General features: G+C 44.5%; 1 pseudogene; it reads left to right on the top strand.

Moving 5' to 3' along the window:
• Window positions 1-8,237: 8,237 nt before the first annotated feature.
• LOC123792771 (syntaxin-6 pseudogene) lies at window positions 8,238-8,838 on the top strand (annotated as a pseudogene).
• Window positions 8,839-25,422: the final 16,584 nt, after the last annotated feature.

The following is a 25,422-nucleotide window of genomic DNA, read 5'->3' as shown; positions in this document are numbered from 1 at the left end:
GGGATCCCCTTTCTCCACATCCTCTCCAACAATTGTTGTTTCTTGCCTTGTCAATTTTTGCCATTCTGACTGGCGTAAGGTGGTATCTTAGTGTGGTTTTGATTTGAATTTCCCTGATGGCTAATGATTTTGAACATTTTTTTGTGTGTCTGTTAGCCATTTGTATGTCTTCATTGGAAAAGTGTCTGTTCATATCTTCTGCCCATTTTATGATTTGTTTATTTGTTTCTCACGTATTGAGTTTGAGAAGTTCTTTGTAGATCTTGGATACCAGTCTTTTATCTGTAGTATCATTTGCAAATATATTCTCCCATTCTGTGGGCTGCCTCTTAGTTTTTTTGACTGTTTCCTTGGCTGTGCAGAAGCTTTTGATCTTGATGAAGTCCCACAAGTTCGTTTTATCTTTTGTTTCTCTTGCCTTTGGAGATGTGTCATGAAAAAGGTTGCTTTGGCCGATGTCGTAGAAGTTGCTGCCTATGTTCTCCTCTAGGATTTTGATGGATTCCTGTCTCACATCGAGGTCTTTCATCCATTTGGAGTTTATCTTTGTGTATAGTGTGAGAGAGTGATCAAGTTTCATTCTTTTGCATGTAGCTGTCCAATTTTCCCAGCACCATTTATTTAAGAGACTGTCTTTTTCCCATGGATGTTTTTTCCTGCTTTGTCAAAAATTAGTTGCCCAAAGAGCCGAGGGTCCATTTCTGGGTTCTTTATTCTGTTCCATTGGTCTATGTATCTGTTTTTGTGCCAGTACCATGCTGTCTTGGTGATCACAGCTTTGTAGTACAGCTTGAAATCCAGCATTGTGATGCCCCCAGCTTTGTTTTTCCTTTTCAACACTTCCTTGGCGATTCGGGGCCTTTTCTGGTTCCATACAAATTTAAGGGCTATTTGTTCCAGTTCTTTGAAAAATGTCCTTGGTATTTTGATCGGGATAGCATTGAAAGTGTAGATTGCTCTGGGTAGCATGGACATTTTAACTATGTTAATTCTTCCGATCCATGAGCATGGAATATTTTTCCATCTTTTTGTGTCTTCTTCAATGTCTTTTAAGAGTGATTTGTAGTTTCTAGAATATAGGTCCTTTACGTCTCTGGTTAAGTTAATTCCAAGGTAATGGAATTAGAAACCAGGAGCACAGTAGACTAGATCAACAGAACTATAAGCTGGTTCTTTGAAAGAGTATATAAAATTGACAGACCACTGGCAAGACTTATCCAAAAGAATAGAGAAAGGACCTAAATCAATAAAATTATGAATGAAAAGGGAGAGGTCACAACCAACACCAATGAAATTGGAAGCATTATTAGAAACTTTTATCAACAGCTTTATGCCAATAAATTAAGCAATCTGGGAGAGATGGAGGACTTCCTGGAAACCTATAAACTACCAAGACTGAAGCAGGAGGAAATTGATTTTTTAAACAGGCCAATTAATTATGAAGAGATTGAAACAGTGATAAAAAACCTTCCAAAAAACAAAACGCCAGGACCAGATGGTTTTCCTGGGGAATTCTACCAAACATTCAAAGAAGAAATAATACCTATTCTCCTAAAGCTATTTCAAAAAATAGAAACAGAGGGAAAGCTACCAAACTCATTCTATGAGGCCAATATTACCCTCATCCCCAAACCAGGCAAAGACCCCAACAAAAAGGAGAATTACAGACCGATTTCCCTAACGAATATGGATGCCAAAATTCTCAACAAGATCCTGGCTAATAGAATCCAACAGTACATTAAAAGGATTATCCATCATGACCAAGTGGGATTCATCCCTGGGATGCAAGGGTGGTTCAACATTCACAAAACTATCAGTGTCATAAATTTTATCAGGAAAAAAAAAGCCAAAAATCATAGGATTCTCTCAATAGATGCAGAAAAAGCATTTCACAAAATACAGCATCCTTTCCTGATTAAAACCCTTCAGAGTGTAGGGATAGAGGGTACATTCCTCAATCTCATAAAAACCATCTATGAAAAGCCTACAGCAAATATCATTCTCAATGGGGAAAAGCTGGAAGCCTTTCCCTTAAGATCAGGAACACGACAAGGATGCCCACTCTCACCACTATTATTCAACATAGTACTAGAAGTCCTTGCAACAGCAATCAGGCAACAAAAAGGTATTAAAGGTATCCAAATTGGCAAAGAAGAAGTCAAACTGTCTCTCTTCGCAGATGACATGATACTCTATATGGAAAACCCAAAAGAATCCACTCCTAAACTATTAGAAGTTATAGAGCAATTCAGTGATGTGGCGGGATACAAAATCAATGCTCACAAATCAAAGAAGAAATTTTAAAAAGAATACATGGAAACAGATGAAAATGAAAACACAACAGTTCAAAATCTTTGGGATGAAGCAAAAGCTGTCCTAAGAGGCTGGTATATAGTAATACAAGCTTACCTCAAGAAGCAAGAAAAATCTCAAATAAACAACCTAGTCTTAGACCCAAAGGAGCTAGAAAAAGAACAAATGAAGCCTCAAGCCAGCAGAAGGAAAGAAATAATAAAAATTAGAGCAGAAATAAATGTTACAGAAACTAAAAAATAATAGGACAGATCACTGAAACCAGGAGCTGGTTCTCTGAAAAAATTAATGAAATTGATAAACTCTTAGCCAGACTTATCAAAAAGAAAAGAGAAAGGACCTAAATAAATTAAATCATGAATGAGAGAGAAGAACTAACAACCAGCACAATGGTGATTAATTCAGACAAGAATCATCAATGGATACTGAGTCAAATGAATGGAGGTTTAGTGGGATGAATATATTGGAATAGTTTGAGAGTATCTTTTCACAAAATACTTATCAATTACAAATAGAAAAATGATGATGTAATGTGGGGAAACCTAGCAGATATCAAATTTACCAAGTGATCAAGATTAACGTCACTAGTGGTAGAACAGGTCAATATCAGGAGTTCTCTGATGTGATGCAGTGGAAGAGGACAGCGTCACTTCTGTATATTTCTCCCAAGAATGCATGTCTGAGTCCTGTCCTGAGGAAACCACACCAAGCTAGATACTGCAGAATGAAAGGTCTGTACTCTTTAAAACTTTTAAGGCCCTTATAGGACAGGGAGAGACTAAAGAACTGTTCTAGATTGAAGGAGACAAAAGACATGTGATTATTAAGTGCAAAGCATGAACCAAACAGAAAAGCGACATTGTTGAATATTTGGTGAAATTTGGATGGTCCTTGGATAGGAGGTCAGTGTTATACCAATGCTGACTTCTGATATCCTGATTTGGAGGGTTATATGTCCTTGGTTTGAGAAGAGGCACATCGAAGATTCTGGGAGTTTAGGGCATCATGTTACAAAGACATATATTTATATAACTTTTATATTTTGGATTTGAAATACTATATAAGCAAATTGCATGTATATGACATTTATTTATCATTAGTATCCCCAAAGATATTATGTAATTTTGTCTTTCAGTCCTACCATATTTTTGTCAATTTAACAAATATTTCTAATTTTCTAGAACTCTTACTTGCAACTTTTCCCATAATCTGTTCTTGTTTTACAAACAGAATATATTCTCAATTTTCCCTCCAGTTCTGGACGCTGCCAATTGTACATGCCACAAGTACCTCATATCAGCCTAATCAAAGTGGAACTCTTCATCTTTGCTTTCAAGCCTGTGGATCCTGCAGTCTCAGAGGTCACCAAAAGCAACAGCTTTCTCTCTGAGTGGCATGGGGAGCCACTGAAGGGTTTTGAGCGGAGGAGTGACATGATAAAATTTGCTTTTCAAAAGAACGAGCCTATCTCCACTGAGAATAGACTGTAGGGAGGCCATGGAAGAAGCAGAGCCCAGGTAGAAGTAGGATGAAAAATTATCCTGCTTTGCCCCGGGGCTGAGGGGGTTTCCTGAGACTGAACTTGCAATGAGAAACTCAGGAAAGTACCAGGCAAACAGGAAAGAAGTGGTTATGCTAGTTAGGATGTTACTCCAGAAGGTCCAGGTGTGAAATGATTGTAGTATGGCCCAGGTGGAGGTGATTATTAGATGTCATATTCTGTATATAAAATGGGTATTTTATATAAGGTAAAATGCATGAGATGTGTCAGGTGAGGAAAAGAGAGGATTCTCGTGTTCTTAGGTAGGGTACTAGGAAAGCTGATTACTGTTTTCTGCGACAGGAGGGAGGACTTTGGGAGGAGCCATTTGGGAAGAGGGATGATGAGATGGGGAGCTCAATGTTGGACTTCCTGAGCATGAGGTATCTATTTGACATCCACAAGGAGATATTAAATCGTTAAATGCACGAGCCGAGATCAGAGGAGAGAAGTTAGGGCTGTAGATACTCGATATAGATGGTCTTCAAAAAGAAGTTCATGAAGAGTGTACATAAGAGTTCCAGAACTTAGTCTGGAGACTCCAGTATTAAGAGGGTAGACATTGGAGTGTGTATGAGCTATGGAGAGTGAGGAGGAACTGCCAGTGAGGTCAGAGGTCAACCAGGAGAATGCGAGTGCTTGAAGCCAAGTGATGGCAGTGTTCAAAGGAGTGATTGCCTGCGTCCAGTGTAAGATGGGACCTGAGAATCTAACATGGGATTTAGTTATAAGGAGATCATTGTTGATCTTGACAAGATTTATTTTGGCAGAATGGTGAGGGCAAAGTCTTTGATTAAGACAGAATGGGAGATGAAGAATCAGAGGCAACTAGTTTAGATGAGTTTTTCAAATTCACCTGCAAAGGGCAGAGGAGAGACAGGCAGTACCTGGAGGGGGAGGCAGAGGATTGTTTGTTGTGTTTTAAGATGTGGAAATACATGCCTGTTTGCACGCTGATGGGAGTGATACAGTAGGATAAAGGGGAGACAATGGTGAATCTGCATCCCTAGGATGGAGAGAAGGAATGGGATCTAGGGCATAGGAGAAGGAGCTGGGCTGATCTAAGAGCAGGGATGATGACTTCATGGTAAGAGGAAGATAGAGGATCAGGTAGCTGGATAGATCTGGTGTTGGGAGCTCATGGGAATTCTCTTCTGACCCTTTTAATTCTCAGGGAAATCAAGGTAGTCAGCTGCAGATGAGGATGGGGGAGGCCACCCTGGAGGTCTGAAAAGAAAGATCAAGATATAAAATCATTGTCTAGGGAGGAAGGGAGTGAGTAGAATAAGGAAAAGAAGGACAGTTACTGAATAGCACACTGGGCCCTTTGAGGTTTTGGTAGTCACGAACTTAGAGACCAGTCAGCACTTTAGAACTTTGGGTTCCCTGAATTATATCTGTTTTTTCTGTTTGTTCATCCTGGTTCTTCACCAATTTTGCTTTTGATTTTGCATAGATGTCTGGTGGTTAGTCGTTGCCTATTCATGGTTGAAATGAAGGGCTAGGTTAATTCATGTAGGTGGCTGGAGATAACAATCTTCAGTTGGAAAGACCCTCCAAGTGCTGCGTAGACTAAATGAAAGAAGATCCACAACTAGACACAAATGGTCAGGTCTCAGAACTAAGCATTCAGATGCAATCCAAAAAGCTTCTGGTATGAAACTATGTATTGTAACAGCAGGAATGTCACCTGCAAAGAAAGGAGAATCAGACTGTCATCAGCAACCCTGGGGGCTAGAAGCCAACCACCAAGCCTTGAAAATTCTAGAATTCTAGACCAAGCTCAATTACCAATACAACTTGAAGGTAGCATAAACACACCTTTCATAGTTTTGGGATTATCCCGATAAAATAAGTGAATAAACAAAGGAAGAAAAGGGCAAGAGATCATGAATCCATCTCAGGAGAGTGAAGAATGGAAATTCCAGGAGAGAGGTTTACTTTTAATTACTCCTGTTTGCATACCTTTCCTTAGATCTGAATGTCTACCTTGTGCATTTATCACTCTTACAACTGTTAAAAAACAAAAGAAATAATAGGCCCAAGGTGGAGTCATTTGCCCCCAAGATAGCAAACCAAGACTTAATGGTGGTTTCAGTGTCTCCCAGGAATGGAATTTTAAACCAACCAGTCTGGCATTTCCTGGTCAGCATTAGTAAGGTCATCTGCCTGATAGACCCCAGTCTTCCCCCCAAAGGAAGGTAACCGTGCTTGTGAAATAATCCTTTTTGTCTTTTGCTAATAACCTCCTTGTTCTGCCCTCCTTCCTATAAAAGGCTTCCATTTTGTACAGCTCCTTGGAGAGCCCATTTATTATATGGGATGCTGCCCTATTCATGGACTGTTGGATAAGGCTGATTAGGTCTCAACGTAACTCAGTTGAATTTTTGTTCTTTTTTTTTTTCCAGGGGAAAAAGTGATTTAATACCCACCAATCCCCCCACCCACAAGTAATTACATACTAGGCTTTCACCTTCTCTTCCAATTCTGAATCCTTCTGTTTTTTTCCTCTTAATGAGAGAAAAGTTAAAGTAGACTTAAGGTCACCAAAAACCAAAAAAAATTGGCCAAGGGCTCCTTATCTAACATTTTTTACTTCCATGAAACTGTATTTCTGTGTGTCCTCCAAGCCAGACATGCATTCACTGCCACTTATGAAGTGAAGGATGTAAATGAGGATAGACCAGCTGTTACAGTGAACAGATTTTGTGAAATGCCTTCTGTTTTAATGCTTTTAAGTTTCACATTTTATTGACTTCTGACATTCCACTTTCCTAGATTATAGGAAAGCTCTGTGTATGTAGTTTGTTTTTAAAATGTGCCAATGCTAGGGCATCTGGGTGGCTCAGTCATTTAAGCTTCTGACTCTTGATTTCACCTCGGGTCATGATCTCAGGGTCATGGGAATCAAGCCCCACGTTGGGCTCCAAGTTCATCGGGGTATCTGCTTGAGATTCTCTCTCTCTCTCCTTTCCCTCTCTCTCTGCCCCTCCATCCTCTCTATCTAAAATAAATAAATAAATCTTTTTTTAAAAATGTGCCAATGCCTGTACATTAACAAGATTTTTATGGGGTCTGGGTGGCTCAGTTGGTTGGGCGTCTGCCTTCGGCTCAGGTCATCATTCTGGGGTCTTGGGATCAAGTCCCCGTATTGGGCTCTCTGCTCAGCAGGGAGCCTGCTTCTCCCTCTCCCTCTGTGGCTCTGCCTGCTTGTGCTCTCTCTCTTTCTTGCAAATAACTAAATAAAATCTTCAAAAAAAGATTTTAAAAAATAAAACTATGTAAAACATGTAATTTATTGGTCTTTTTGGGATGTTTGATGTCTCACCCGTGTATCACAACTGAGCCATTATTTGCTTCCTCATTTTCATGACACTGCTGAGGATTCGGCTGTTGAGAAATATGCAGGCTCCTTGTGTTTACCTACAAAAGCTTTACTCAGTTTGTCAACATTTTCATCTTTCACAATGTTGATCTTCTTAGGAGTAGTGGTAATCGGTTTTGTTTTGTCTTTAGTCTTAAAGCTTTTTTGGCTGGCTATATGAAATGCATTTCTGGACTTCTGCCCTCTTAGTTTGTTGTTGGTTATTGTCTTCAATACCCTAGTGCAGCAACTCAAGATCCAGGTGACACCGAATTTTTGTTCTTCAGCAGATTTGATACAGCGACAAGATCTGAGGTGGTCTTCGGACAGCGTTTGGGGGTCAGTGAGAAACACAGGCATGGTACCCCTCAAGGCCTTTGAGTTCACTATCTTTCTTGACATTTCTGAGGGTCATAGGTCAGTTCCTCTCAGTTCTGAGCTCTGCCCTCTGCACTGAGCTCCCAATCCAACTGGCTTTCCTTTACAGGGCAGAGGATTCTTCCCAGAGCCAAGTGAGCTGCCAGACAGTTCTGCCTGGAACCAAGCTCCTAACCCTTTGGATCTCAATTCCCAGGTTTTTGAGTGGAAAATTCGAACCTTTGCCATGCTAGGAATTGTTTGTGGTTATGGCTGGAGTTGGTCTGGGTCCAGTTTGGGACTGGACTGGGTCCAGCAGGAGGCCTCAGGTGAATAAAATTTATTTAAATGGGATTTTTTCTATCTGAAGAGTTGAGTGTGCCATCTTCTGGCACTTGTGCTTCCTTTAATGCTTAAGAATATAGTCCTGGCAGGGGTGGAGGCAGGAAAGGGGGCAGGCATTAGAGTCTGAGGTTTGGTCTACAGGGCGATCGAGTGCTGGACCCACAGCGGTCCCGTGTGCACTGGCCTGTGTGCACCAGCTGCTCTGGGTTCCCCAGGCTGAGGAAGTAGCCATGGCTGCAGAAGATCTGTGGGGTTGGCAGGGGGAGGCTCAAAGGCTGCAGATGGAGCAGGTATGAGGCAACTGGGGGCTGGGATGCCATGTCTATGGAGGACCCCTTCTTTGTGGTGAAAGAAGAGGTACAGAAAGCAGTCAACACCACCCAGGGATTATTTCAGAGATGGACAGAGCTCTTCCAGGACCCCTCCACAGCAATGAGGGAAGAAATCAACTGGACCACCAATGAGCTGAGAAACAACCTATGGAGCATAGATTGGGATCTAGAGGACCTTGACTAGATCATCAGCATAGTTGAAGCAAAAGCTAGAAAATTCAGCCTTGATGTGATTGAATTAAGTAGAAGATAAACCTTCATCCCAAGTACTTGGCAAGTCGTCAGGGACCAGATGTCAGCTTCAACTGTGCAGGCATTAGCTGAACAAAAAGTAGACAGTCACTGCTAGGGGACAGTGGTGGTCAGAACTGGAGTGCCTGAAAGACAGAGAAATACAGATACCTTGACTGTGAATTCCACTTAGGCAACTCCCATTTCATCCAGTAGCAGCAAGCACAGCAACAGTTGATCTAAGACAGAAGGATGAGCAGTGGGAGCTGGTCTCTGGCAGCCCCAGGGTGCTGAAGAACAAGTCCCAGCCCATCGGAGGGGACCTGGAGGAACAGACAATAGACAGATTCTTCTGAGAAGATGCTTGGAGTATTGTGAGGAATGGGAGCATGAGACAGGTACAGCTCTGTAAGCTCCCTGGAGATTCAGGTACCAAAGAGGTTGGACACAAACTGATTTCACTTTATCATCCCACGACTCCCCTGCTCCATCAAACAGAACTTCTTGCTCTGCATCTTAAACTTTAACATAATGAAAAAAGTTTATAAATTTAATTTCAATTAATAAAAAAGTCTTCCCTCTCAAAAATAAAACAAAACAAAGAAGAAAACAACAACAACAAAAGAACTATAGTCCTGGAAGCCGCAGATATCCGGCAAAATGGCAAAATTTTACTAAAAGTAATGTAGTATTACAAGGGCCGTTATGAGCAACATTCCAATTAAAAAAGATTGCTCATTTAAGAAATGCACTTGAGAAACGCTCAAGGGATTCCAAGTTGAGTAAACAAAATGGGATACCTACTTTAATTGGTATGCAGAAACTTTCAAAAGTCTTCAAGATTCCAAAATAGCTTCACTAAAAGACACATTACAAAAGGCTAATGAAAAATTAAAGATGCAAGAGGTACCTAAAACACAAGGGGATAGGACTGACTGATACCACTTCCCTACAGTCTCTTTTCACCTGAGTGCTCACATTTTACCAAATTCTCTGTCTGAACTGCCTTTCCCCCCAAAGAGACTATTAGAACTTTTAAGGTTTATTTATTTATTTTAGAGTGTGTGTGTGTGTGTGTGTGTGTGTATGTGAGTGTGTACAGAGAGTGAGGGGTGTAGGTAGAGGGAGAGAGAAGTTCAAGCAGACTCCCGGCTGACCAAGGAGCCCCATGCAGGGCTGGATCTCACTACCCTGAGATCACGACCTGAGCTGAAGTCAAGAGTTGGCGGAGCTACCGAGGCATCCCTAGACAGTTACCTTTTAAAATAAAACTACCCAAGGTCACTGACAAACGACGCTGAGGTATCCTCAGTCCTTGGTCAAAGACTGAACAATAGGGCCAAAGTTACAGAATTTCCTAACCTATGGAGGAAACGGAAAAGCTTTTTGAAGAGTGTAGAGTCATTATCCGGGCCCATGACCCTGAGCTGCCAGATCTTTATCAGCTTGTGCACTTGTTGGCAGGTCCTGGGGAAGCCCAGATGGAGGCAGGAAGCAAGATGGCAAAACCCCAAGAGTGATGAATTAGAGATCCTCAACCAGAAAGGGCTGGCAGAATAGCAACTGAAATTTTTATAAGCCATTCCTAGAGTCTTCCTGTTTGCACTGATTGGTATATGATACAAACATGCAGACAAAATAAAGATAAATCTGTGGCAGGTTTTCAAGCCCATTTGGAAGGCCTTTTTCTGTAGCATGTGGGGTTCCATACAATAAATAAGGTCACCCTGCCTGCTTTAGCTGCCCTTTTTGTAAATGGATCATCTCCTGAAATCCGTGGTTGAAAATAAGATGGGAGGCCACTGCCTGACTGAATTTGTGACCATAGCTGAGCATTTTGAAAGGACCCTGAGCAAGATCACAAACAAAAATCCACCAAATAGCTTCATGGCTACAACAGCTTCAAGGCCAGAAACTCAAAATAACACCTCTCCCATTGCACCCCCCCAGGGGTCCATCATCAGAAAAAAACGCTGGTCCAAAGAGTAATGCCTCAGGTGTAAGACACTGGGACACTGGAAGAGAGATTGTCCTCAAAGGTCCTATGTAAATTCTCGAAAGTCCTCATGTCTACCTTCAAAGGAGGGACCCGGTAGGGGCCTCACCCACAGTTAATGGGCCCTAAGGGGTTCTCCAGTAAACTATTACCAATAATTCCTAAACAGCCAAGGGGAAACTAAAATCAAAATTAATGGGGTACCTTGTCAAATTCTAGTTGAACTATGCTTTCTGCTTTAAATGCCACCCTCATAGGGGCACCTGGGTGGCTCAGTCGTTAAGCGTCTGCCTTCGGCTCAGGGCGTGATCCCGGTGTTCTGGGATCGAGCCCCACATCAGGCTCCTCCGTTGGAAGCCTGCTTCTTCCTCTCCCACTCCCCCTGCTTGTGTTCCCTCTCTCGCTGGCTGTCTCTATCTCTGTCAAATAAATAAATAAAATCTTTAAAAAAAGAAAATGCCACCATCATAAAACAGCAAATCCCTCAGAGTAAAAAGGAAGTTTCCACAGTGGAGTTATCTAACAAATTTCAGAGAGAATTTATCACAATCAGTACAAATGGCTCTGGGACCTTTTACTGAAAAACACTTCTTTCTATGTGATACAGCCAGGCCCAGGAAGAGATCTTCTGTCTAGATTAAAAGGGCATATGTTGGGGCGCCTGGGTGGCTCAGTTGGTTAAGCATCTAACTCTTGATTTCAGCTCAGGTCATGATCTTAGGGTTATGGGATTGAGCCCTGCACTGGGCTCCTCACTCAGCAGGGAGTCTGCTAGAGAGTCTCTCTTTCCCTCTCCCTCTGTCCCTCCCCCCTGCCATGTGCTCACACACACTCTCTCTCAAATAAATAAATAAATCTTTTACAAAATGAAAAATAAAAGGGCTAATACATTTTGTCTCCTTACCTTAGAATTCCTGACCAAGTTGAACTTGATCTTTTATGTTCCTTACAGTTCGTCCTTGACACAGAAGAGGAAGAATTCCAAAAAGCTAATTGAGGTGCCTGAAAATCTGTGGCCTACTTTTTTTAAAGATTTATTTATTTCAGAGAGAGAGAGACAGACAGCACAAGTGGGAGGGGCAGAGGGAGAGACACTCTCAGGCAGACTCCGTGCTCAGTGTGGAGCCAGACACAGGGCTAGATCCTGTGATCCTGAGATCACGACCTGAGCTGAAGCCAACAGTGGGATGCTTAACCAACTGCACCACCCAGACGCCCGCCCCTGTGGCCTCCTTCTAATACTGACATTGGAAAAATAAAAAGTGCAGAACCTCAAAAGATTCAGATTGATATAACTAAACCTCCCCCTAAGTTGTTACCTCAATGTCCATTCAAACCTGAGGCCACACAAGGCCTCACACCCAGAGGAGAAGGCCTAATCGCCCAGGGGCTTGTCATTTACAAGGCTTGTCATCTAACTGCCACGTGGGAAAGGGTGGAGGACTCCTTGTAAAGTCCTTTTAAGGGTAGTTTCCTCTTAGGGTGGGGGAGGGGGAGGCTCGTCCCTGCCTGCCATTCTTCCAACTATCCTTCATCACCACTTGCCTCAGAATGATGCACTGTTATAAACCTCTGCTCAGCCTTCTTCAGCATCCCTGAGGACTTCAACAGCCTATATCTATTTACCTTTACTTGGAACAACCAATAATATACCTGAACAGTTGTGCCTCAGGCGTTCCCGGAGGCCCCTTCTTATTACTCCCAAGTACTTTGTAGGGAAGGAGAAATTCTTCCTCTACCCTTTAAGGTCTTCCAGCTGGACTGAGACTTAAATTTACATGAGACAGATTAACAAGAGAAAAAAAAGCAAGGTTTTATTACATGCTCAGGGGGGCTCAATAATGAAATTGAGGCCCAAAGAAATGACCAAGGCAGGCAGTTTTCATACATTTTAGACAAAGAGGCCATAAATTTGTGAGGAATTAACAGGATAAAGAAAACAGCTGTTTGGCTGCTTTAATTAGCAGGGAATTCTAAGCAAAAGTTAAGCTGAAGTAATAGATTAGGAAAAAAGTAACGAGGTTTGTTTCTACAGTTTGGGCAGCTTTAAAGTTCCTGTCTCTGGTGGTAAGGATGCCTTTGTACTTCCTCATACAAGGAGATATTTTTTATATGAGAGATTTGTTTCCTGTTTTTGGGGAACAGAGGAGGGTCTGAATGTTCTTGCATACTCAGTTTCTCAAGTAATTTTTATTTAAAATAATCAATATGCCAAAGTGGCACATTTTAGGGGAGCCTACCCTTGACCCCTACAACTTCAAGATTTAAGTACTCCTGTTCTCTGGGGAATCCACCCTTTTACAATATTTAGATACCCTCTTGCTGTGGTCCGTCATCAAAGAGGCATCCATAAAAGATTCCATGTATTTGCTTCAACAGTTAGCTGAAAAAAGACACAAAGTCTCTAAGGAAAAATTACAGTTGTTTCTAGACATTGTTCATTACCTAGGTCAGGGTCTAAACCAGCTATCTCTAAAAAGAATCCCAGTAATCCAGGAATTTTCTAGACCCACAACTAAACCACAGCTTTGTAGATTCCTAGGCCTGGCTGGATATTATGGACTGTGGGTTTCTGATTTTTCTCTATCAACTTCTGTACTCTGTGAACTTACTAAAATTTCCATCCCTGAAGCCCTTCCTCGGGAAGATAAGCATAAGCAGGCTTTTATAAGACTAAAATAAACTCTGTACGAACTGCCTGCTTTAAAGCTACCTGCATATTCGAACCCTTTTACTTTATGTGCATGAAAGGAATAAACAAGCCCCGGGAACGCACACACAAGAACATAGTAATAGACAAAGGCCTTTACAGCACACTTGAGTCCGTTGCACGTGCATATCACAGTTGCCTTAAGGCTACAGCCCCAGGTACAAGTCAGTGCAAGCCTCAGCGGATTTAACCTTAGAAAATGACATTTATTTGCAAACCTCATACACTGTCTGAAGTCTTCTTCAAGTTAATTGACTCAACATTTCTCTGCAAGTAGACTAACTTCCTATGAGATCCTTCTGCTTTTACCTTCTAATCTACATAATGTTGCAACGTTACTACCTCTACCCGATGGAGGTGAGCCCCATGACTGAGGGAGTCACGTTCCATTTTAACAATGCATCCTGATTTACAAGACACCCCTTTAACTAATCCCCATCGAATCTTCGTTGCTGTAGATAGGAAAAGGGGAATTGCTGAGCTGGCTGTTATTACCCCGTATGACCTACTCAAAAGGGGAGAGCTCCTGCAAGCTCAATCAGCCCAATGAGCAGAGTTCCATGCCTTTATCCAAGTATGGCAGCTACCAGAAGGACACACTGTTCATATTTATACCGATAGCTGTAGTCTTTCCCCTCATCCATGGTTTGGAGATGTATTAGAAACAAAGGAGATTTTCTCACATCCTGTGAGACTCCAATCAAAAATGCGCAACAAGTAAACAAGTTTCTTCCTACTATTCTCTTACTTTCTGACATTGCCGTCCTCACTATCGAGACTCGTGCTGAAAGGACTGAACCTGAGCATCAGGAAAAGACCCCAGCTGACTTCCATGCAAAAGCAGCAGCTCCAAACTCTAAAGATTGTGGCATACATGCATGAAGTCCCTTCTGCTTCTGCAGAAAAATGACCCCTCTTTGCCAGACATTTGCCATCTTGGTGTCCTTGTAACATGGCAATGATCTGCTCCTGAACCAGAGAAATTAAGGTGGGTAAACAATGGCCATAAATCAGACAAACAGTCAGGGCTTTGGGAAACCCAAGACGGCTGTTTGGTTCTTCCCGGCTCCCTAACTGACCCCATTTTTTGGTTTTTGAATTCATTCGCCCACTGTAATGCATTTAAGATGACTCAGATTATGAATAGGCATTGGTGGGAAGACTTCGATAAAATTGCAAATCCAGGCTACCAGCCATGTTTGGCCTGTCAGGTGCATGATCCTCGAAGAACTATCTTTATCCCCAAAGGCCTCAGAACTTCTCCCTCTGGACCCTCTGAACACCTGCAGCCAGATTTCATTCATCTAGCACTTAGTATGGGTTATTAATATGTTCTCATTACTGGGGCATCTGGGTGGCTCAGTTGGTTAAGTGTCTGCCTTCAGCTCAGGTCATCATCCCAGCGTCCTGGGAACAAGTCCAGCATCGGGCTCCCCACTCAACACAGAGTCTGCTTCTCCCTCTGCCCTTCACCCTGCTCGTGTGCTCTCTCTCTCTCTCTCAGATAAATAAGTAAAATCTTAATATATATGTTCTCGTTACTATCTGTATGTTTTCTTGATGGGTTGAAGCCTTCCGTTGCCTTCACAGTGGCAAAAAATCTGTTGGAGAACATGTTTGCCACTTGGGATATACCTTTGTCAACCTGAAAACAAAGAGCTGCAGTGAGACAAATGAGCATTTATTTGGGATCAAGGAATTGCAGTTTGGGAAGCACAGATTCTGGCAATAATCAGAAAAGTGTCCCACCTGTGGGATGACAGCAGGGGTTTGGATGAGAAAGAGGACGTGGGCAAATACTTGGAGAAGAGAAAATGAAACTGTCTGTTGGGACCAATGGGCTGAGCTGCTATCACACACTGATGGACTATTCTGTTGGTGTTGGCGAATGAAGCCCTTCAATAGACAAATGGATAAAGACGATGTGGTCCATATATACAATGGAATATTACTCAGCCAGCAGAAAGGATGAATACCCACCATTTGCATCAACATGGATGGAACTGGAGGGGATTATGCTAAGTGAAATAAGTCAAACAGAGAAAGATGATTATCATATAGTTTCATTCATATGTGGAACATAAGGAACAGCATGGAGGACCATAGGGGAAGGGAGGGAAAACTGAAGGGGGAGAAATCAGAGAGGGAGATGAACCATGAGAGGCTGTGGACCCCAGGAAACAAACTGAGGGTTTCAGAGGGGAGGGGGGTGGGGAGAGGGGGTAATGGGGTGATGGGCGTTAAGGAGGGCACGAAGGGCCACTCTGGCTCTATTCTAAAATGGTTCCAATCATGTCAATTTTTCACACCTTCCACAATCTCCAGGAACCAAGATACCCATTCATAAGGCAAATCATATGAGCCTTAACGAAAACCTCGCAAGCATCTTGGAATTATCACTGACCCTGTCACCCTCAATCATCAGGCAATGTCGAGAGAACTAATGGGATCTTCAAACTTAAAATTTCTAAACTTGCCAAAACTACTGGACTCCCCTGGCTTTTGGTCTTGCTGATTATTTCAGGCAAGGTTGCTTGTTACGGGAATCTGTGCCCACAAGAGACCACCTGACTTCTGATACCCACTGCAAGTTCAGCAGTCTTCCTAAAACCACCCTCAGGTTGGATAATTTGCTAGAGGAACTCACTGAGAGCTGTTATAGTTATGGTTTATTACAGGGAAAGGATACGATAAAGTTAACTAAGAGAAGGGATGCATAGGGCCAGTTCGAACATGAAGCTTCTGGTTGCCTTCTCCTGGGGAGCCACAGACAATGGCGTTATCTCCTGCCGGCCACAGAATGTGACAGTGTGCTTAGAGTAATGCAAACCCGCAGGAAAGTCCCCAAGTCTGTGGTGTTCAGAGAACTTATTGGAGCTTGGTCACACACTGCACAGGTGGCTGACCTTTAGTCTCCAGCCCCTCCCAGACATTGGCAAATACTGTGGTCTCTGGTTCCTCTGGAGGTCAGAACTGACAGCGTGGCCCACAGCCCCCATCCTAAGTCACATCGTTAGATTGTCCACTGGCCAAAGTCCCAGGCAAAGAGAGACATTTCTACAGGTAGGACGTTCTGGGGGCCTGCAGACTCCTCTGAGGAGCTAAGACAAAGGCAAGACCTCTCTTTGGGTAAGGTTAATCCTTCACTCCATACTTTCTTTACAGAGGCCAGTAAATGATTTCTCAGTGTGACCTTCCCTGATTGATTGATTGATTTGATTGTTTAAAAAATTTTATCCATTTATTTGAGAGAGTCAGAGAAAGAGAGCACAAGCAGGGGGAGGGGCAGAGGGAGAGGGAGAAGCAGGCTCCTTGCTGAGCAGGGAGCCCGACGTGGGGCTCAATCCTAGGACTCTGGGATCATGACCCAGGCCTAACGCAGACACTTAACTGGCTGAGCCACCCAGGCCCCCCGTGACCTTCCCTGATTTAAACATACAACTTCTGCCCCAAAATTCACATCACCACTTATCACCCACCATCAGGCCTAAATCTATTTTAGCTCTTATTTTTATGTTCATCTGTTTGTTTTATTGTTTCTCCCCTCCATTATGAATGTAAGCCTCATGGAGGCAGGGAATTTTCTCTGCTTTATTCATTTCTGTGTCACCTGCTTCTAAAACTGCACCATCCAATACCAGAACGACCAGCCACTTAAGTCTCATGAGCACCAGAAGAGTGGCTAGCCCAAACTGAGATTTGCAATAAGGGTGAAATATACACTGAATTTCAAAGGCTTCATATTAAAGAGAATGTAAAATATTTCATTGATAATTTATAATATTGGTTATATGTTGAAATGATAGTGGGATTGCGTTGTATAGAACATATTATTGAAATTTATTTCACCTGTTTCTTTTTTATTAGTTTCAGAAGTAGAGTTTAGTGATTCATCAGTTGCATTTAACACCGAGTGCTCATTACATCAAGTGCCCTCCTTAATGCCCATCACCAAGTTACCCTGTCCCCCCACCCAACTCCCCTCCAGCAACCCTCAGTTTGTTTCCTAGAGTTAAGAATCTCTTGCAGTTTGCCTCCCACTCTGTTTTCATCTTATTTTATTTTTCCTTCCCTTCCCTTATGTTCATCTGTTTTGTTTTTTAAGTTCCACATATGTGTGAAATCTTATTCACCTGTTTCTTTTTTATAAACTTATTTAATGTGGCTACTAGAAAATTTAAAATTACATATGTGGCTCAAATTTGAGGCTTGTAATATATATCAGACAGCACTGAACTAGACGACAGATCAAATAGTAAATATTTTAGGCTTTGTAGACCATATGGTCCCTGCGCAGCCCTGCTGCTGTAGCGTGAAAGCAGCCACAGACAATATTTAAACAAATAGATGTGACTCTGTTCCAATAAAACTTTATTTATAAAAACAAGCAGCCTCACAATTTGGCCTATGAGCATAGTTTGTGATCTATGGCTTAGAACATTGTGTAGTCCATAATAAATATTCAGCAAATATTGAGCAAATGAATAGAAAGAAGGCTAAGAAGACAGCCTGGTGAGCCAGAAGGAGCCTGGTTAGCTCATGTTGGAGAATGTAGGGCCTATTGCACATGACGTTTTTTTTTTTAAAGATTTTATTTATTTATTTGAGAGAGAGCGAGCAAGAGCGAGAGTACAAGCAGGAGGAGCAGCAGAGGGAGAGGGAGAAGCAGGCTCCCTGCTGAGCAGAGAGCCATGCAGGGCTCTGTCCCAGGATTCTGGGATCATGACCTGAGCCAAAGGCAGACGATTAACTGACTGAACCACACAGGCGCCCCACATGACTTTTATTTTATGTCATTGGAAGGCTTTAAGCAGGATGATGATAAAATCCGATAGCTTTTATAAAAGGTCACTGTGATAGATGGCATCCAGCCCTGCCCCTTCACCTCTGCTGGAACTTATCCAGCTAACTGCTGAGAAGGTTGGGGGCTGAAAGCCTTCAGGTGAGTCGCTCTCCAAGGATTGCCTAGGGCTGGGAAAAACTCCCTTGCCCATGCTTGTACCCTCTTCCTGGAGCCAACCCACATGGACCAGTGAAGGAATAGGAAATGCCAGCCCTCTTGAAGACAACATGGAAGGGTATCCAGCCCTGTTTACAGGATTGGCAGCTGTGGCCCTCATGGTGGCTGCCTTGCAGTTCAACTGTGGCCCCTCCTCTCAGGAGTCCATCTCGTCCCATCCCTTGCCCGCAGCTCTTGGTCTTGGGAGCACTCCCCAGAAAGCTTCCTGCATGTGAATCTGTATCTCAGAGTCTGAGTCCCGAGGCACCTGACCTGCAACAGCTAATACCAGGTGCTCTCGGGGAAAGCAAATGTCAAATGGGACTTTGGAGCTGATGATCTTGCTGGTTGTAAGTATGGATGGCCCCTGACAAGCTGCAGCTGTGCAATTGTCTGAACGGTCACTAGGGCTGAACTGGGATGGTGTATGGAGGGAGGGGATGCCCTGATGGGTGCAATGTATCAAGCCTTTAGAGGTATGGAAGTAGTAACTTTAGTAACTGCAAGGACAATGGAAATGGATGCAGCTGCAGGGGCCTATAAAGTATGCCAAGGGGTAAAGCCAGAGGGCCTCCTTGGCAGTAGAGACTCTCATTTCCTGCATCCAGAGGGCGGAAAAGGCTGGAGGGCAGGGCACACCAAGACCAGTAAGCAGGGTTTTGCAGCAACCCAGAGAAGGGATGGAACTGGCTTGGCCCAAGATGCCAGCAGCAGAACTAGGGAGAAGTGGTCAAATCCTGGCTACGTTTCAAAGATAAAGCCAACATAATTTGCTGTGGTGTTTGCCCTTATTTCCTATTGCTGCTAGAACAAATTACCACACCTTTACTGACTTACAAACAACACAAATTTATTCTCTTACAGTTCTGAAGCTCAGAACTCTGAAAAGAGGCTCCGGGGTGAGAATCGAGGTGTTTTGGGGGCTGCCTCCTTCTGCAGGCTCCGGAGGGGAGAATCCATGCCCTTGCCTTTTCTCCGTCTCAAGCCCACTGCTTCCTTGGCTTATGCCCCACCCCCTGCCTTCAGAGCACGTGGCTCCAGCTTCTGCTTCTGTGCTCACATCTCCTTTTTCTGATTTGTCCTCCTACTTTCCTTGTGATTAGATTGGGTCTACTGAAATAATCCAGGATAATCTCCCCAACTCAGAACCTTTAATTTACTCACATCTACAATGTCCTCTTTGCCACAGAAGGTAACATATTCAAGGGTTCCAGAGTTTAGGATGTGAACATCTTTGGGGGCCATTAGTCAGCCAACCACAGGGTTGAATGGGGGAATGCAAGCAAGGGAAGGGTCCAGAATGACCTCGAGGTTTTGGGGCCTGAACAACCAGAAGGAGGGGCTTCCATGACCCAAGATGGAGAAGACATGGGACTCAGAGATTCAGCCTTCTTCAGAAGCTGAGTCTTGTCACTTCTCCTCCCTGTGTTAAAAGACAATTTTCAGTAAAAGGTAAGATCTCATGACTTTCATACAGATGTAAAAAATGAACCCATGTTGAAGAAGTTATTTTATTATTGTAATCTGAGAAAAAAAAACAAGCAGATATTATAACCAATTCAAAGGAAAACTCCAAACAGCACAAATGTATAGGGAGTAAAGGAATGTTGAAATGAATTACAAAAGGGACAAAAGTGATTCTTCCACAGCGGGGAGGAAGTCAATTACCTCTACCAGACAGGACACTACCAGACAGGACAGCATTTATATACACCTGTTACTTACAAGTTAGGAAACATTGCAAGTCACTCAAAGACAACGAACAGGGCTAGTATCTAATGACCCACAAAGGTGTGTTACAGATGGTACATAATTTTCTACTGAAACATTTTTTTCCCCACACCTGATTCAGCTATCAGAGGACTCCACATTAATTCCCAGGGAGGGCCAGTTGAGTTTCTGGCCCCAGGGGAACGAGGAGGTAGGTTTGATGTCTGCGGGCAAGATCCAAGGAAGAACAGGCAGAAAGAGAAACAAAAATGACACATTGTAATACAAACATTTTGTGTTGTATTTATTTCTTAATTTTTTTTTTAAAGATTTTATCTGACACAGAGAGAGAGAGCCCGCACATGCGCATGAGCTGGGGGAGGGGCAGTGGGATGGGAACAAGCATACTCCCTGCTGAGGGCTCCACCCCAGCACCCTGAGATCATGACCTGAGCCAAAGGCGGACACTTAACCGACTGAGCCACGCAGGCACCTCATTTGTGTTGTATTTATTACAGTACTTCTTAACTGGTTGGTCTTAAGTTTCTCTTATGAACTGAATATTCATGTCCCCACCTCAAATTCATATGTGGAAGCCCCGTCCCCCCAGTGTGATAGTATTTGGGGATGGGGCTTTTGGAAGGTAATTAGGCTTCAATGAGGTCATGAGTCTGGGGCCCCCGTGACAGGGTTAGTGTCCCTATAAAAAGGAGCTCTCCTTGCGCCCCTCCCCTCCATTGCCATGTGAGGACGCAGCAAAAAGGCTGGCGTCTGCAAGCTAGGAAGAGGCCCTCCCCAAAGAACTGAATCTACAGGTAACTTGACCTTGGATTTCCCAGACCCTAGAACTCTGAGAAATAAATTCCTATTGTTTAAGCCTCCCAATCCCTGGTATTTCATTATGGCAGCCCACACTGATTAATATACAAGCTATTAATTTTTTTGAGGGGAGTGGGGTCTGGTCATTTGTAATCAGCCACCTGGTGACATTCTACATTCCACTCAAGAGCAATTAGACCAGACTGAATAACAACAAACATAATTCATCCACTCTCCTGGCCATGATCGCTTTGGAACTGAGAAAGCGCTCCTTCCATACAGCTGCTCCCCAGCAATACCACAGCCCTTCCTTGTTTGTGGCTAAACTGGAGGTACAGTGGTTTCTATAAATGAGTAATAAATTTAGCAGTATAATCTTTCATCCATTCTCTTTTCTCCCATCTCTTCTTCTAACCCGATTAACACTCATGAGAGGGAGAGAAAGAGGGAACTCTGCTCTGCAGTGACATTTGCAGAGCGAGAAGATAGAATCCAGTACCAGACAGAAAATCTTAGATGGCCAAATATACGCTTGTTGTCAAGAGAAGAATGTGTTGGGATAAAAAAATTTTTTCTTCTGTTAACTTAGGTTCAGTTCTGGGGACCTGTGAATTAACTGATAACAAATTAAGAGGGGAGAAGACAAAGTTTCTCTACCAGGGAGCCTTCAGTGTATTGGTCCCCCAAATAGCCAAAGATAGAGGTTTATAAACCCTCTTAGTAAGGAGACAGAGCTTCTACAGAAGAATCAGTGGAAGGGAGGGCAGTTTCAGATAAAGTTTATTTAAACAATTACTCATCCCGGTTATAATGGCTAGTCTCCTTTCTGGCTGTAAACTTCCGAGAGAGGGAGGATTTATGGCAACTGTATTTTTCAGGAGGTCCTGCTCACAGCTGCAAAAGAAGTTTAGATAAGGTTTTTTTAGATAAGCCACAGAGGCTGCTGTGTATCAGATGTCTTTAGCTAACATCATGTTGATGCCATTGAGGTACATCTTGAGCCCCTCCAGGTGCAAACCATTCATGTAACAAGAACCTTCAAAGGGCATTTCCTGTCTCCAAGATTTTAGTTAAAGCTCCGTAGGTAAGAAAAATGGACCCTAGAGCCACCCCCCACAATCTGAAATAAAGTGCAAGACTTACAGAAAGTGGGCAAGCGACCTTTCGTCCGACATGTGCCACCAGGAAGAAGTGTGTGACTAGAAGTGAAACTGGAAAGAGGGTTTCTTGAAGGAAAGTGTTGTCCTCCTCCCACTTCAGGTCTGATAGGGGCCTTCAAGGGGGCCCTCTCCGCCCCCCCCCCCCGGGAGAGCCCGGGCCCTGGGCTTAGTGGAGAGCAGGAGTGAAGAGGGCTGAGGGTCTCCTGTAGCACACTCAAGAGGAGGCGTGTGCAGGCGGGGAGATGGCGTCAGCACTTGTCTTGAGGTCATGTCACCCTGTTCAGGGAATGGCCTACCCATGGCTGGTGTCTCCAGTGCACGCACTGGGCAGTCCACTCGAGGAACAGCCAGCATTTGGGTCTCCGACCCTCCCAGAGGGCGCCACCAACACTTTCTCTGCCCTCGTCTCTCCTCCCTCTCCTTCCTGCACCCCGAGTCTGAAGTGACAGCGGATGGGCGAAGGGTAAAGAGAAGCGAGTAACGAGGAAAGAGTGAGATAACCCATGACACGCCCCTTCCCCCACTGAGTTTCCATGCCAAACCAGGGCAGCCTTCCATCATCCCACCTTGCTCACCTCCCCTGCCTGCCCAGCTTGCCCTTTGTGTTCTGACCCCTCCAGAGTCCAAGTTCAGGGGGTGGGGCAGGGAGAGAGGGGAAAGGGCAGGAGAGAGATCACAGGTCTGGTGCTTTCCGGAAGCATTGATTCCTGAGCTTGGCAGAAGTTCAGGGCTGGCTCTTTCTATCATGGGGTGTTTTGAAGGTTCTTTGAAGAAACCCCCAGTCCCATATCCCCTGCAGTTACTGACATGGTGGATTCACTTCCCAGCTCTCTCCTGATAATTCCCATTTAGCCCCTGGGCCTAGAAGTCTCCCCCAACAAATATTCTCTATTTGGGGTTCCCATGGGGCTCCCGGCAGCCCCGTTGGGCAAGGCCTTTGAAGAGGTTTCTCTCCATCTCAAGGTACCTGGGACCCTGGTATTTTCTACTCAGACATCCTAGTCTCTTTTCTAGGTCCATCCACCTGACAGCAGAGTGTTCTGCCAGGGCCCACATCGCAAGACCTGGGAGTGGCCAGGGAGAGGCGGGTTTATGATGCCTTGTGGACCTGTGGTCTGGGGTGTCCTCACATATACACAGGCCCCTCACAGTGTAGGACAGAACAGGGCCAGGAGGAGGAGAAGGGCGAGGCCAGGTCCATTTATACTCCTGCTTCGGGTGCAAATGTCCAGGGAGGGGAGGGAGTGGAGGAGGCTGAGGTGTCCCCAGCAGCTCAGCAGAGAGAACAGCAGGTGCTAAGATCCTGAAGTGGGAGAAAGCTTGGTGCATCCTGAGGACAGGAAAGGGAGGGAAGGGGAGAGTGCCGCGAGGCGGAGTTGGGGACACAGGTAGAGCTGCTTCGCTCAGTCTTGGGAGCCCTGGCCAACTTTGGTCTCATCCCAGGAGCAGTGGGAAGCCTTGCTGGGAATGAAAAGTGGGAAATGTTGGCCTGGGCTGCAGCAAGGGCTCTGGAGGTGGTGTGAGTGGGGAGGCTCACAGGCCAGGTCACCCTGGGGGCTGCCCTGGATGTTCTCAATAGCTGCTTTCTCACGGGAGGTTCGCAGTGACTCAGGAAACAGAGGTTAACTGTTTGCGTACTATACCTGGAGCTCAGGTGCCTGGAGCCCAGTAACCTTGTCACGGCTTCAAGTCTAGCCAGCGAATTACAGTGCTTTGATCACACTCTGTTTTCCCAGCTGGACAGTAAATGCCATGACAGCAGAGAGCGTGTCTGTCCTGTTTACCCTATATCCCCAGTTCCTAGCAGAGAGCCTAATGGAGAGTAGGCCCTCCTGAGTATTAACTTAACGACTTGTATCTATCTATTACTGCATAACAAACGAGCTCAAATTTTAAGTGGCTCAAAACAATAGCAATCATTTTGCCCACAGTTCTGCCATCAGAGACAGCCTCCTCTCTGCTCAGTGTGGCGTCAGCTGGGACAACTTGCCTAGAGACTGGAATACACGCTCTAAGCTGGCTTCCTCCCGCGCTGACTTTTGGCTGGAGACTTAGCCAGGGCCTCGGGCTGGGGGCCTCGATTCACCTCTGCGTAATTTCTCCCCAGGCTGCTTGGGCTTCCTCACGGCGTAGTGACTGGGTTCCAATGTCCCCAGAGAAGCAGGTGGAAGCTCTGCTGCCTGTTGTGGCCCAACCTCAGAAGTCATAAAATGCCCTTCCACTAGTCCCAGCCCTGCCTGGACGCAAGAGGATGGCATATAGACTCCTTTCCTTCAACTGGAGGAGGGTCAAAGTCACGTTATAAGGGACATGGGATGGGATGGGAGATATTGGAGTGGCCATCTTTGGAAAATGCATCAATCTGTCCCACGAACAAGGAAGGTACTGTTTGGTTCAAAGAGAAAGGGATGTAGGTCACATTCTAGAAAGGTTCCCCGGTAACTCAGAGAAGATAAAGCATGGAAGTTTAGAGGATTAATTGACAGTTATGATGATAATTCACTTCTTGTTTTATCTGCCTCTAACCAAAATGTAGGCTCCATGAGGGTATATATGGAGATAGAGAGAAAGCAAGAGATCTATATATAAAATCTCCAGTGCTTAGCCCAGAGCTCAGCACATAGTAGCCACGCAAAGCATTTTTTTATTTAAATGCAATTGGCCAGCATATTGTACATCATTCGTTTTTGATGTAGTGTTCAAGGATACATGAGTTGAGTATAACAACCAGCGCTCACCAGGTGCTGATTACATAAATGAGATGATAAAATGCAGTCTTGGTTTGGAGAGGTGAAGTGTCACCTGATGACGTGCTGCCACCTACTGGGCGCTGGGGGCCTTGCCAGCCATTTCCAACGCTCCGCTTTCCCACCTGCCTTTGGAACTATGCATCCCTCTTGCCAGGGGTGCTTTCCCGACCCTGATTTAGTTTTTCACCACAACCGTGACTCCTGTATTGGGTCCTACTTGACCAGTAAGAATTGTGAGGACCAGAGGAGTTATTTACCAGAATCATCTCTCCTGGGTGCCTCCACATGCTCACCCCAAGCCCTCCGCAGCTCTCCACAGCCCTCCACAGCCTGGAGGTGGCTCTCGGGCAAAGTCCTCAAGGGTGTCCTTGGTGAACCTGGGGTGAACCGGGCAGCCCCTTCCCGCTCCTTCTCTTTACTCTGTGGAACACTGAACACTGTCGCTCCCCTCCATCCTCGAAATGCATTCCTCCCTCAGCATCTTCCAAGACCAACTCCTCTCGTGGTTTTTCTCCTGCATCCCTGGCTGCTACTTCCTTCTGCAGCTAGGCTACACAGTCCATTTCTCCCACGTCTGTCCCTGCCCTGGAGAGTGCCTCCCCGGGCGACCTGCATCCCCTCTGCACACAAATGGCTGTCGGGTCTCTGTCGCCAGTCCAAATCTCATTGTCTGGCCCCTGAAGACAGACTCTGCCTACCTCACCCTCATCTGGTCCAAAGTCAGCCTGTCACCCCCTCTCCACCAGCCATCCTGCCTTCCGCCTCACTCCCACTGCTCACCCACTGCCCCAAGCCA

This window comes from Ursus americanus, chromosome 20, assembly GCF_024610735.1.
Source record: "Ursus americanus isolate L20-20 chromosome 20, mUrsAme1.1.p, whole genome shotgun sequence".
In the NCBI taxonomy this organism is placed as follows: domain Eukaryota; kingdom Metazoa; phylum Chordata; class Mammalia; order Carnivora; family Ursidae; genus Ursus; species Ursus americanus.
The sequence above is the reverse complement of the archived record's forward strand: the minus strand, read 5'-3'. Positions and strand labels throughout refer to the sequence as shown.